The following is a 15,384-nucleotide window of genomic DNA, read 5'->3' as shown; positions in this document are numbered from 1 at the left end:
AGGTTCCTTTAAAAACTACAAATAGAACTACCATATGACCCAGCAAAACCACTACTGGGCATATACCCTGAGAAAACCATCGTTCAAAAAGAGTCATGTACCAAAATGTTCATTGCAGCTCTATTTACAATAGTCAGGACATGGAAGCAACCTAAGTGTCCATCATCAGATGAATGGATAAAGAAGGTGTGGCACATATATACAATGGAATATTACTCAGCCATAAAAAGAAACGAAATTGAGTTATTTGTGGTGAGGTGGATGGACCTAGAGTCTGTCATACAGAGTGAAGTAAGTCAGAAAGAGAAAGACAAATATCGTATGCTAACACATATATATGGAATTTAAGAAAAAGAAATGTCATGAAGAACCTAGGGGTAAGACAGGAATAAAGACACAGACCTACTAGAGAATGGACTTGAGGATATGGGGAGGGGAATGGTAAGCTGTGACAAAGTGAGAGAGTGGCATGGACATATGTACACTACCAAACGTAAAATAGATAGCTAGTGGGAAACAGCCGCATAGCAGAGGGAGATCAGCTCGGTGGTTTGTGACCACTTAGAGGGGTGGGATAGGGAGGGTGGGAGGGAGGGAGATACAAGAGGGAAGAGATATGGGAACAAAAGTATATGTATAACTGATTCACTTTGTTATAAAGCAGAAACTAACACACCATTGTAAAGCAATTTTACTCCAATAAAGATGTTAACGAAACAAAACAAAAATTTTCTTTCATGGAATTATTCATATATGATTTGTATAATCAGTGCCTAAGGGCTTTCATCTTCAGGTGCTGTTTTATGAACATTCTATCCATACCTGTTCTTTGGAATGACCTTAGTCATGATTATACGATAATTTTATCTAGGAACGTATGGTTCCCAAAATGCACCCTCTGAAGGTCAATGAGAACTCTCTAATCCATAGTTCCAAATTACATCCAGAAGATGTTTAAAAATATTTTGTGCTGCTGATGGATAAAGATGGTGCAGATGATATTGAAGAGTTTCTTTTAATAGAAATATTTGCAACTTGACCATTTATAGAATTTTTGTTTAAAGTTAATTCCAACCCACCTTTCCAAACACTATCCACTACTATTGTCCTATAAAAAAATTCTGCTTCAGCCAAAATGGTCTATTCATTGTCCCCAAACATGTCTTTCATGCCTTTGCTCACACTGTCTCTCCACCCTTTGCCTGTAATATCTTCTATCCCAGTATTACAGTTCTTCAAAGTCCAGCTCAGATCCTCTCCTTGAAGCTCAATGATCTCTCCTTCCTCTGAAATACTTTATGTCCTTTAGTACATATTGTCTATTCTTGCTTATATGGTACTGTCTTGTGACAGTAACTGGAAAGCAGTTGGTAGACATATGGGTGCACATGATGGGATGCTGACACCTTAGCAGACTTATTGTAAATATAGACTAATTTTTATTTTATCTCATTTAGAAACTAAATTGTGTCCATTTACTCAATGATAATTAGGTCCTGGGTGTTTGGTTCTCACTCATAGGACCAGAGAGAAAGTCTGGTAGAAGTGCTGCCAGGAAGATTTTCAGTTATAAAAATAATAATATCAACAAACACTACAAGCACCTACTATATGCCAGAGATTGTTCTTGGTTTTTATATTACGAAGGATTACTTTTTTCTAAGTGATTAAAACCAACTCTAACAAGCACAAATCAGTATATTGGGAGAATATGAGGAAGCTCACAGAATCAAAGATAAGAATATAGGACCTGCTTCTGATTATGACAGAAATCACATTTCTTGGGGGAGAAAAGTGGGAGGAGGGCTTAGGATAAGTAAGCTCCAATTTTACTTTTTATCCATGCATCAGTCCATACAAGAATCAAAGTCCTGTGAGAAATAGTCTGATTGTGTAGCTTTGAGCTTGAACCAGCCCCTCACTTAGAGAAAGGACAGGGCACTTGCATTTAAATTTCCATCCAAATTGGCCATAAAAGGAAATTCTAAAAGAATGGAGAGTGAATACTGAGTGACTGGAAAACAATGAATATTCGTCAGAGGGCTCTACTTCCTTATTTTATTTGGCCTATAACAATAATTATTACTGTCACCTCAACTTTGTAGGTGAGAAAATTGTCAAACAAATCTTAAGTACCAGGTCTGGGATTCAGTGTCAAGAGCAGGAGCATGCAGAATGGAAATCTCCTAATATTTACACTGCATTACTTCCTTATATTAAATGAAGTGGGCTAGTTGGTGTCACAGGTTGAACTAGGAAAGACATTTCCATGAGGTACCTAGGAGAATATGGTTGGGACAAAGAGTCAGAATTGTGTCAAATCAAGGGCAAGTCAAAAATATGCAAAAACAAGCAGCACGGCCGGTAGTCCCAGATTTATCTATTTGGCACTAACATATCTAGATGTTGTTTAAATTTAGTAAGATGTTTTCTATTGAATTGGCCCTCCTGGCCCTGTACAAAAGACCTGCTGGTAAAACGTCCCTTCTTAATAACTCCTTAGTAGCTCCAGCTGAGTCCCTGTCAAACTTGCCTTCCATCTGAGCACTTGAGTGCTGGAAAGAATTACCAGCATGATAAGATTTGTAGAATAATAAAGGTTTAAAAGTGTTGGCATTGTGTATCTTTCCATATTGCTCATTTTTCTTTCAGGAAGCCTGTATTATTTAGTCTCTATCAATTTTATGGTACCATATATATAAGTTTAGATATACATTTTAAAGAAAGGTATTAAAGTGAAACCCCTGTCCCACCACCCAGTTTGAATAAGATAATATTATCTTTGAATATTATCCTATATTTTCTTCCCCAGAAATAATGAAATCATGTTGATGTTGGTAATGTTAACAAAGCTCAAGCCCATTTAAGAACTCATTATCAACAGTGAAACCATGCTATTTGATTTCACTTTACTAGAAGAAAAGATGGGACTCAAGCCCAGGAACCATATTAATAAGCTCTATTAAGGAATAATTTACATAATTCACGATGGTTCATATACAGTGGGCTACAATCTGTTTGGAGAGTGAAGCAACTAATTGGCTGTGTCACACACACTCTCTTTGATAGGCAGAAGCATTAACTAACTTTGCTTTTATTTATTGTTTGAATTCATTCATTTATTGTAAGAACAAAGATCCCTCCTTAGGCAAAGACATAGAGAGGAGTAACCTACTCTGGTGTTTTGCCCTCCAATTCTTACCTATTTTCTTCCTATTCCTTTTCCTTTTCCTAGTCCTCCTACTTTGTCCCAAACATCTACCCCTCAAGTGGCCCTAGCTTGTTTCCACTCTGCTCAAGCTCCCTCCCACTGTGATACTTCCCTGGGTTCAGCCTTCCTCAGCTGCCCCCAGCATAAGCTGCCTCACCACCAGACCCTGAGCCTAAGGGTGACACTTTCCAGGTGGTTATTTCCCCCAGGCCAGCACCTCTTCCTATTGCCCATATTTCTGTGAATGCTTCCAACATTCTGGTCACCATGGCTCTCACCACAATATCCCTTTTGAATCATCTCTCTACTCTCCACAACCCATTGGTTACTGAGCTTGGTAGCGCTCCTCTCCTTGGTCCCCTCTCTTCAGTACCCTCCATTCCACTCTCCACCACCACTGCTCTCAGAGCTTATCATCTGTGATGGTTTACAGGCATATCTCAGAGATATTGTGGAATCAGTTCCAGACCACTGTAATAAAGCAAATATTACAATAAAGCAAGTTACACAAATTTTTTGGTTTCCCAGTGCATATAAAAGTTATGTTTACACTATACTGTAGTATATCAAGTATGCAATAACATGATGTCTAAAAAAATGTGCATAACATAATTTTACAATAGTTTATTGTAAAAAAAAAAAACACCCCTAACCGTCAACTGAGTTTTCAGAGAGTCTTTTTTTTTTTTTTTTTTTTTCGGTACGCGGGCCTCTCCCGTTGCGGAGCACAGGCTCCGGACGCGCAGGCTCTGCGACCATGGCTCACGGGCCCAGCCACTCCGCGGCACGTGGGATCTTCCCGGACCGGGGCACGAACCCGTGTCCCCTGCATCAGCAGGCGGACTCTCAATCGCTGCACCACCAGGGAAGCCCCTCAGAGAGTCTTAATCTTCTTACTGGTGGAGGGTCTTGCTGCGACATTGATGGCTGCTGACGGATCAGGGTGGTGGTTGCTGAAGGCTGGGATGGCTGTGGCAATTTCTTAAAGTAAGACAACAGTGAAGTTTGCTGCATCAATTGACTCTTCCTTTCATGAATGATTTCTCTGTAGCATGAACCGCTGTTTGATAGCATTTTACACACAGTAGGACTTCTTTCAAAATTGGAGTCAATCCTGTCAAATCCTGCCACTGCTTTATCAACTAAGTTTATGTAATATTCTAAATCCTTTGTTGTCATTTCAACAACCTTCAAAGCACCTTCACCGGGGGTAGATTCCATCTCAAGAAACCACTTTCCTTGCTCATCCAAAAGAAGCAAGTTCTCATCCATTCATGTTTTATCATGAGATTACAGCAATTCAGTCACATCTTCAGACTCCACTTCTAATTCCAGTTCTCTTGCTATTTCTACCACATCTGCACTTACTTTCTCCACTGAAGTCTTGAACCCCTCAAGTCATCCATGAGGGTTGAAATAAACTTCTTCTAAACTCCTGTTAATGTTGATATTTTGACCTCTTTCTATGAATCATGAATGTTCTTAATGTCATCTAGAAAGTTGAATGCTTTCCAGAAGGTTTTCAATTTACTTTGCTCAAATCCATCAGAGGAATCACTATCTATGGCAACAACAGCCTTTAAAAATGTATTTTTTGAATAACAAGTTGAAATTACTCCTTGATCCAATGGCTAACACAGAATGGATGCTGTGTTAGTGGGCATGAAAACAACATTATCAGGAACAAGACAAGGTTGCCCACTCTCACCACTATTATTCAACATAGTTTTGGAAGTTTTAGCCACAGCAATCAGAGAAGGAAAAGAAATAAAAGGAATCCAAATCAGAAAAGAAGAAGTAAAGCTGTCATTGTTTGCAGATAACATGATACTATACATAGAGAATCCTAAAGATGCTACCAGAAAACTACTAGAGCTAATCAATGAATTTGGTAAAGTAGCAAGATACAAAAGTAATGCACAGAAATCTCTGGCATTCCTCTACACTAATGATGAAAAATCTGAAAGTGAAATTAAGAAAACACTCCCATTTACCATTGCAACAAAAAGAATAAAATATCTAGGAATAAACCTACCTAAGGAGACAAAAGACCTATATGCAGAAAATTATAAGACACTGATGAAAGAAATTAAACATGATACAAACAGATGGAGAGATATACTATGTTTTTGGGTTGGAAGAATCGACATTGTGAAAAGGAATATACTACCTAAAGCAATCTACAGCTTCAATGCAATCCCTATCAAACTACCACTGGTATTTTTCACAGAACTAGAACAAAAAATTTCACAATTTGTATGGAAACACAAAAGACCCCGAATAGCCAAAGCAATCTTGACAAAGAAAAATGAAGCTGGAGGAATCAGGCTCCCTGACTTCAGACTATATTACAAAGCTACAGTAATCAAGACAGTATGGTACTGGCCCCAAAACAGAAATATAGATCAATGGAACAGGATAGAAAACCCAGAGATAAACGCACGCACATATGGTCACCTTATCTTTGATAAAGTAGGCAAGAATGTACAGTGGAGAAAAGACAGCCTCTTCATAAATGGTGCTGGAAAAACTCGACAGCTCCATGTAAAAGGATGAAATGAGAACACTCCCTAACACCATACACAAAAATAAACTCAAAATGGATTAAAGACCTAAATGTAAGACCGGACACTATCAAAATCTTAGAAGAAAACATAGGGAGAACACTCTATGACATAAATCACAGCAAAATCTTTGTTGATCCACCTCCTAGAGAAATGGAAATAAAAACAAAAATAAACAAATGGGACCTAATGAAACTTAAAGGCTTTTGCACAGCAAAGGAAACCATAAGCAAGATGAAAAGGCAACCCTCAGAATAGGAGAAAATGTTTGCAAATGAAGCAACTGACAAAGGATTAATCTCCAAAATTTACAAGCAGCTCATGCAGCTCAATATCAAAGAAACAAAAACCCAATCCAAAAATGGGCAGAAGACCTAAATAGACATTTCTCCAAAGAAGATATACAGATTGCCAACAAACACATGAAAGAATGCTCAACATCATTAAGCATTAGAGAAAAACAAATCAAAACTACAATGAGATATCATCTCACACCAGTCAGAATGGCCATCATAAAAAATTTGCAAACAATAAATGCTGGAGAGGATGTGGAGAAAAGGGAACCCTCTTGCACTGTTTGTGGGAATGTAAATTCGTACAGCCACTAAGGAGAACAGTATGGAGGTTACTTAAAAAGCTAAAAATAGAACTACCATATGACCCAGAAAACCCACTACTGGGCATATACCCTGAGAAAACTATAATTCAAAAAGAGTCATGTACCACAATGTTCATTGCAACGCTATTTACAATAGCCAGGACATGGAAGCAACCTAAGTGTTCATCATCAGATGAATGGATAAAGAAGATGTGGCACATATATACAATGGAATATTACTCAGCCATAAAAAGAAATGAAATTGAGTTATTTGTAGTGAGGTGGATGGACCTAGAGTCTGTCATACAGAGTGAAGTAAGTCAGAAAGAGAAAAACAAATACCGTACACTAACACGTATATATGGAATAAAAAAAAATGGTTCTGATGAACCTAGGGCCAGGACAGGAATAAAGACGCAGACGTAGAGAATGGACTTAAGGACATGGGAAGGGGGAAGGGTAAGCTGGGATGAAGTGAGAGAGTAGCACTGACACATATACACTATCAAATATAAAATAGATAGCTAGTTGGAAGCAGCTGCATAACACAGGGAGATCAGCTCGGTGTTTTGTGATCACCTAGAGTGGTGGGATAGGGAGGATGGGGGGGAGACTCAAGAGCAAGGGGATATGGAGATATATGTATACATGTAACTGATTCACTTTGTTATGCAGCAGAAACTAACACAGCATTGTAAAGCAGTTATACTCCAATAAAGATGTTAAAAAATTTTTTTAAATAAAAAAGAATCACTGATCACAGATTACCATAACAAATACGATAACAATGAAAAAGTTTGAAATATTGGGAGAATTTTTAAAATGTAAGACAGAGACCCAATGTAAAAGAATGTTATTGGAAAAATGGTTCCGATAGACTTGTTCAACACAGAGTTGCCATAAACTTTCAATTTGTAAAAAACGCAGTATCTGTGAAGTGAAATAAAACAAAGTGCAATAAAATGAGGTATAAGTCTTCTGTGGTCTCATTTTCCTTTTAAATGTAGTGTATATATATCCCCAATTCCCTGGGTCTGAGAGGGGGGCTTTAATGGCTCCTATTGCCTCATAGCGTCTTTTCTTCTTCACCTGTCAGCAAGACTCCACAATCTGGCCTGAACTCACATTTCTAGCCTTGCCTACTGCTTGCCCCTCAGTATACACCTTGGGTATTAAATTATACTATTCCCCATTATGAGATCCAAACCAGTCTCACCTCTATGCTTTTTCTGAAGCCATTCTCTCTGTCTAGAATTTAGAATATATTCCTCCTGTATCCATTGCCATCATTAAAGGCCCAGCTCAAATGGTTTCTGCCATGATACTTTCCCCAATCATCACAGCTGGAAGTGAGCATCTTTGCTCCCTGGCATTTTTTATTTTATTTTATTTTTTTGTGGTACGCGGGCCTCTCACCGTTGTGGCCTCTCCCGTTGCGGAGCACAGGCTCCGGACGCGCAGGCTCAGCGGCCATGGCTCACGGGCCCAGCCGCTCCGCGGCATGTGGGATCTTCCCTGATCAGGGCACGAACCCGTGTCCCCTGCATCGGCAGGCGGAATCTCAACCACTGCGCCACCAGGGAAACCCACTCCCTGACATTTTATTTGCACCTTTCAGATAATTCATTGCTTATTTTATGGACCATTTGGGAAGAAGTATGGAACTAGTAGAAGGGCCACACAGATTGAGGTTCGAGTGCTTTCTACCACTTCTCAGATGTGGGAAATTTGGAAAATTCCTTAATCTCAGTTTCCTAGTTTGTAAAAGTGGGACATAAATGCTTACTTTTCAAAGCAGTTCTCAGCATTAAACAAAATATATGTAAAAAATCAAGTGCACAATGAGCACTCCACAAATGATAATTGTCATTATAGAATATTGCACATGTGCCTTATCTTCCTTGCTTGACTTAATGCTCCTGAAGAACACCAACCAAACCAATGTTGCTTCCCATATCACACCTAAAATCTACTTCCTATGCAAAATAGGCCACATGGATAAACATTCACTGAATACCAAATGAATTAATTTTAGTAAGAGTAACTATTATGCATATTTTATATACAAGAACTGGTTGCCCCAAGAGCATACTTTTGGGCAGGGATGTTCTGATCTCTTTCAAATCACATGCTGTAGAAGGCTGTCCAGACATACCACCTGCCTTAGTACAAGCACTAGGAAATGCAGGATGGATTTTAGCTGAGCCTTTTTGCAGTCTGAGAAGGGTTGCTGTAAAACTCGTAGCCGTAAGAGTGAGGCACTGAGGTAGTGTGCACACCAGGTACACCTGGATGAAAGGCAAGTATGGTTTCTCTCATCTTGTACTCCAGCCCTCCCAGATCATCATTAGTTCCTACTATGTCTCCAGAGCTATGTTTCGGAATGCTCAAAGCATTCTTCTCCCTTAAAAGTAAAACAGGTGAGCTAGGGAGTTCTAGCAGTGTAGCATATGAAGCACTTTGCTGGTGCCTGTGGGTCTGGACTCAGTCCTATCTCTGATTTATTTTGGGTTTCCAATCTGTAGAATGGCATTGAGGTCCTGACCCTGTTCTTACTACCAGATCTTAAGTCTCTCAGGTGAGTTTAAGAAAGCTCACAACCATCTGTGCTAGTTCAGCTGGTTTGTTTGAAAGCTTCCCAACCCTACTGTGGGCTCCTGGAAAGCCCTACAGGGCTATTAATATTCCTTTTTTCTGACCTCTTTTTCAACAGTAAGGACAGACCCCAGTCTATGATTCTAGAGCAGCGGTATGCTGCCCACACCTCTCAAAGGACAGTAAGAACTGGGATTACAGCAGTGATGGGGACAGGGTGAGGGAGGAGGGTGAGACTGGACTTGGAACTAATAAGCTGAGGGGCTTGGGAAAGTCACTTAATCTCTCTGGCTTCCTATCTCATGTATTAGTAGGAAACGATTTCCAGAAACAGATTAACATGCTATTACTCTCTCTTTCCCCTGTGCCTTCACACCTGATGCTAGAATATCTAACAATACTTTTGAATAGAATAAATGTCCAGATTCTCAAATTTCCTATGTACTCTCTGCTAGAATTCGTCTGCCTGAAAACTAGTCTACAGTCTGAAGATTTTCCTCCTTGCTTTACTTTTCACAATTGTTATTTCTTCAATGGGGAGAGAAAACAATATAAATCAGGCAGGTCAAAAAAGATTGTAGATTTAGCTCTTTCTCTTCAATGAGGCAGCCAATAAGAAGATGTAGAGATACAGATCTTTGTGAGATCCTGATGGAGTCTTTGCTTTTGAGGTTGAGCCCAGTGACCATGTCAAAGATGTCAAAGGAATGTCAAAGGCAAAATTCAAGACGAGGAGGGCATCCCACCTAGCCAGCACCTTCCGATTTTCATGGGTAAGCAGCTGGAGGGTGGCTATACTCACTCAGACTATAACATCCAGGAAAAATCCACCCTGAACTTGGTGCTGCACCTACCAGGTGGCATTTCTGAGGCTTCCTCCCACAAGCTAGACCAGAAATACAACTTCGACAAGATAAGCTCTCCCAAGAGTTTCCCTCACCTGCACCCCTATGCTGTCAAATGTTACAAGCCACACCAACAACATGCACCCGAAGAAGAAGGTCAAATATAGTCCCTCCTGCTCTGCAGGGTCATACCCCCATGGTCCTGGGAGTGTCAATAAAGTTTCCCTTTAGTTGACTGGAGCAGTGAAAAAAAAAAAAAGATTATAGATTTAAACCTAAATATACTAGTAATTACAGTAAATGTAAATGGGCTAAATACTCTAGGCATAAGTCAAAGATTGGCAATCTACTTTCTTGTTTAAATACTGCTTAAGTGTATGCTGCTTACAAGATACATACCACAAAGCTACAGCAAGATTGAAGTAAAAGGTTGGGAAAAATATACATGTAAACACTAGCCAAAAGAAAGTTGATGTAGCTATACTGATATTAGACAAAGCAGATTCTAAGATAAGAAGTATTCCTTGAGATAAAGAAGGGCATTTTGTAATAATAAGGGGTTGATCCAACAAGAAGATATCAAAATCCAAAGTCTCTATAATATGTAAATTGACAAAACCAAAAGGAGAAACAGACAACTTCAAAATCACAGAGGGAGATTTTAAAGTACCTCTCCACAGTAAGAAGAAAAAGAAAAGTCAGTGTCTAGATCTGAGAAGATGATTAATAAATTTGACCTAATTGACATGCATAAAATACTGTATCCACAGTTGCACAATCATTCTTTTCAAGTGAACAAGAAGGAGTGAGGAGGGTAGGGGCCCTTGTTTCCAGAGAGTTCCCATCACTTAAAGCACACACAAAGAAGAAATACTCTGATAAAGAGGCAGAATCTAACAGGTAGTACTCATAGATGTATACACAGAAATCTGAGAGTGTTGCCATAGTAATGAGCATATGGGAAACTAGGGTAGTGGTATTAAAAGAAGGCATTCTTCCAGTAAAATGTGAGTCACAAGTTGGAAGAAATAAAGGGAAGAGGTACAGTTCCCATCCCTTATAACCTTGTGGACAGATACCGTACTTACAGTAAGAAACCATGGGAATGCACCTGCATTGAACTATTTATTCATTAATGTTCATTTATTTATTTAATAATGACCTAGTGGGGCTTCCGTGGTGGCGCAGTGGTTGAGAGTCCGCCTGCCGATGCAGGGGACATGGGCTCTTGCCCCGGTCTGGGAGGATCCCGCGTGACGCGGAGCGGCTGTGCCCGTGAGCCATGGCCGCTGAGCCTACGCATCCGCAGCCTGTGCTCCGCGACGGGAGAGGCCGCGGCAGTGAGAGGCCCGCGTACCGCAAAAACAAACAAACAAACAAAAAATAATGACCTAGTGAATGCCTACATTGTGCCAGGTACCATGAGGATGCTGGGTTGTATGAGTAAACAAGACACAGGGCTCACCATCACTGGTACAGATAGGTAAATAAGTGGAAAATTATGATCTGGTGAATTAAGTGCTACAGGACAAGTTGGTCCAGAGTAACCACTAGAGCCAAGCAAAAAGGAGTTCAGCTTGAGGAGCGGGCAGCTATGCACCTGGGGTTAAAGATTCCAAAGAAAATGGTCAGAGGTAGGTGGAAGGACTCAAAAAATGTATTTGGAAAAGATCATACTGAGAATATCCTGCATTTAGTATTGAGATACAATAAAGACAATGGAGAGACAGGGGGCAAGGGAAGCCTAGCAATGTGATAATGCAAAAATTCACCACTAAAAAAAATAAAATAGCTCTGATCTGCTGATGATATGTGTCTGAGAAAGTGAAAAAAGTGAAGTACAAAAGAGTCTGCTTCTGACATTGTGCTGAAATAGGAAGTTTTATTATATCAAGTAAAAGTTTATACACTATGTTTGTTTGTACATTATATAAAATAAACAGGAAGGTAGCCTCATAAAAAAAAAGTATGCTTCTGTACATACCAAAGATAAGAAACCGATTATAATGGATTGTTCTGGAAAATGGGACTACAGAACATGCGCGGACCATTGTAAAAACAGTCACTCGGCTTTTTAGCTCTTTGCATCAGGAGATAGAGATACTTACCCCACCCTTTGAATCTGAGCTGGCCTTGTTATTTGCTTTGATAGAAAGCAGTAAGGGGGATGACATTGTGTGAGTTCCTGGTCTAGTTTTGAAGAGGCTGTGCGGCTTTTGCTCTCACAGTCTTAGAGTGCAGAGACTGCCATCTGAGCAGAGTGAGCCTGAGGGAGGACAAGAAGCATGTGGCCAGTCACCCTAATGGCCCTAGCTGAGAGCCAGGCAACCCCAGGAGCAGTGTCAGCCAGTGACTGCCAGCTGACCATAGAGGCATGCTTCAGCCCAACCAAGACCAGTAGAAGGAGTGCCCAGCTCACCCTAGCCCAAATTGCTGATCTACAGAATTGCAAACTAAATTTATTGTTGCTGGTTTTTTTTAATTTAAATTTTTAAAATTGTGATAGAAAACACATGCTGTAATATTTATCTTCTTAACCATTTTTAAGGGTCCAGTTCAGTAGTGTTTACTATAATCACATGGCTGTGTAACAGCTCTCTAGAACTTTTTCACCATCCTAAGCTGAAACTCTATACCTACTGAACAACAACTCCCCATTTCCCAGTAAGCATCGTCTACTTTCTGTATCCATGCTTGTGACTACTCTAGATACCTCCTGTAAGTAGAATCATATAGTATTTGTCATGTTGTGATGGGTTTATTTCACTCAGCAAAGTTCATCCATGGCATAGCATGTAAAATTGTCACTATTATAAGCCACTGTATTTGGGGGAGTTTTATCATGCAGCAAAAGTTAATTGATATAAAAAGGGTAGTCTCAAAGGGTCTGATTCATTAAGTCTGGGGTGAAGACTTGAAATCTAGTGAAAATATTAGATATTAACTGGAGGAAATAGCAAGAGAAAAGATTTTGGAGCCAAACCACAAGCCACACAAGAGCCTTAGGGACCAAGGTAAGTCCTGTGAGACTTATCCTCTAGGCCAGTGTTCCCTAAACTGACCTTCAGAGTTATGTCAATGAGTGCTGTGTTCATGATAAAAGGAGTTCTTTGGTTGAAGGTGTTGGGAAAATGCTGCATCTGAGAAGCATCTCTTGGAAAATCACAATTCTCATGGTATTGAAAGCCCTAAGAAGTCCTCTATGCTTAACCTGGCATTTCCCAAATACGTTTAATTCATGAATTTTTTTCCCCAAGTTTTCCACATTACTGTCCTACAGAACACACCAAGAAGGGGATACAGTAGACAGTGTTTCCCAAATTATTAAATATGAAATCTTTTTGTCATGCATACTTGATATTTATAGTTTATATATAGTTTTATATGGTATATAGTTTAAGTAACACTGCAGCTGTGTTAAGTAGAAATATATACCTCTAAAATTTTTAACAGCTACATTTAGAAAACCGGTGATGTTAATTTAATAATATTTTATTTAATCTAATTTATCTATAATAACATTTCATCATGTGACTACTCATTTATACAATTAATATAAAAGTTATTGAGATATTTTACTTTTTTTCCCTTTAGTGAGTCTTCAAAAGCTGGTGTGTATTTCATACTTAAATATGCATTTCAGTTTGGATGAGCCATGTTTCAAGTGCTCAGTAGCTGCCTGTGACTAGTGGCTACTGTTTTGGACAGCCCAGCTCCAGAGAGCCCAGCAGAGAACTCAGATTTGGCTCTTATGTTATAGGCTCCCCAGAGTTTTGCTTTGATTGACATGCATTTTGGACTTAGGACCTCCCTTTCTTTTGAGGGATGCTATAGGGAGCAACCATTTATAAAATATGCCTTGTGTGTACTGGGCGGATGTTCATCCTCACATTATACAGTGTGTTCTCTTTAGGAAAATCCTGGGGAGAAGTTTATTTCTCTTCTTAGAATCTAAACTAGTTGGATCTGTCTTGTTGGTTTGCTCTGATCTTCTGGATACTATATATTGTGTAACTAATTTCTTTTCCTATTTTTTACTGGCTACCTGAAATGTAGAATCAAATTTGTGGCCCACACATAGTATGCATATAGGATACATTTCCCAAATGTGTTTCATTTATTACCAGCTTGCAAAACGCTGGTGTTATTTAGAACATGTTTTGCAAAATGCTGCAGCTGATGGAAGAGCAACCTGTCAGATCCAAATGATAGCTCTGATAGTGATGTTTGAGAAAAAAAAAATGGTGGTGGAGTGAGGAACTAGAGACAGCAGCAGGACAAGAGTGGAGCAGGTGAGCGTCAATGTGTGGGAATAACGAGCAAGGTCTGGTCCCACAGACTTGCCTGCCTCCCATCTGGGCTCTCAGAGCTTCCAGCCAGGAGGTTTTAAAGACCCAGGGCGTGGCCCACCTGCTCCTTGTTGCTGGGAATGGTGGCCACCGCTCCTGGCTAGACTGTGGTGCCCCAGGTCGGCTGGTGGGAAGGGAACTCCCGCAGCCAGAGCCAAGCGGCCTTAGGAGTATAGGTGGCCTGCGCTTGAGAGGGTCCTCACTTTCCTCACGATTTTCCCGGGGCAGAACCCAACATGGAATGCTCCTTCCAGCCAAGAATCCAGCCTTGGATTCTGGCCTTGACAGCTCAAGCCAACTCAGGACGCCCCTACAGAGGTTCTGAAAAAAAAAAAAAAGTCAATCTTTAGCAATGGATCACACAGCCTGTGGGTGTGGATGAAGGGTGCAGGTAGCCGCAAGAATTGTGAAGTGCAGGAGGTTTGGATCACTGACACCTCCAGCGCGCTGTCACTTGACCTTCAGTTGTCTCCTTCCAGGAACAGGGATGGGGATTTCCTCATTGGGCTCACTCCTCCCTGTGGCTTCCCGTCCAGTCCAGCCGTGACAGCAAACCGGCTCTCTTCATCACCCTAAGAGATTCTGGCCCCTCTGCCCTTAACTTCTGCTCTGAGCTCGACAACCCTCGCGAAGGAGGGGGGAGGGGGCGTGGAAGATAGGGGGAGGGGACGCGGGTAGAAGAGGGGACAGAGTTCCGAGGGGCCAGCAAGTGCGCTTGCCGGGGGAAGCGGCTTGGGGTCGCTGTGGCTGGGATCCAGTGCCCCCGCGGGAGGGAAAAGAGGGACAGTCGCTGTCTCGGCCCCGCAAGCGGGGCGGATCATTCCGTGCAAGTGATGAGGATGCTGGTGGTTCCTAGCGAGATGGCTCAAGGACAGCCCCGCTGCTTGGGTCACCACCTGCCAGCATACTCCAACCACCCCGCTCCCCCTTCGAGGTCCCTGCCCCGCCGGGAGGGCGATGAGACAGTCAGGGGCAGCATGACTCAGATTCCTGGATGGGGTGTGCTGAAGTCAGAGGAGCGGGTCCTAAAACACTGGGTACTGCCCCCTGACCGGCTCCACTTCACTTTCCCCTCAGTTCTGAGTATGATCCAGAGACTGGAGCCCGGGCTGTAAATGAGGAGTGGTCTCCGTGTGTGGATGGGCCAGAGGGCAGCACGGAGTGTGGGTTAAGACGGAAGCCACACTACCAGCTTTGAAATGCATTTTCCAGCCCTTTGACC

The sequence above is a fragment of the Delphinus delphis genome, chromosome 1, assembly GCF_949987515.2.
Source record: "Delphinus delphis chromosome 1, mDelDel1.2, whole genome shotgun sequence".
Lineage (NCBI taxonomy): Eukaryota > Metazoa > Chordata > Mammalia > Artiodactyla > Delphinidae > Delphinus > Delphinus delphis.
Note: the sequence above shows the minus strand (reverse complement) of the source record.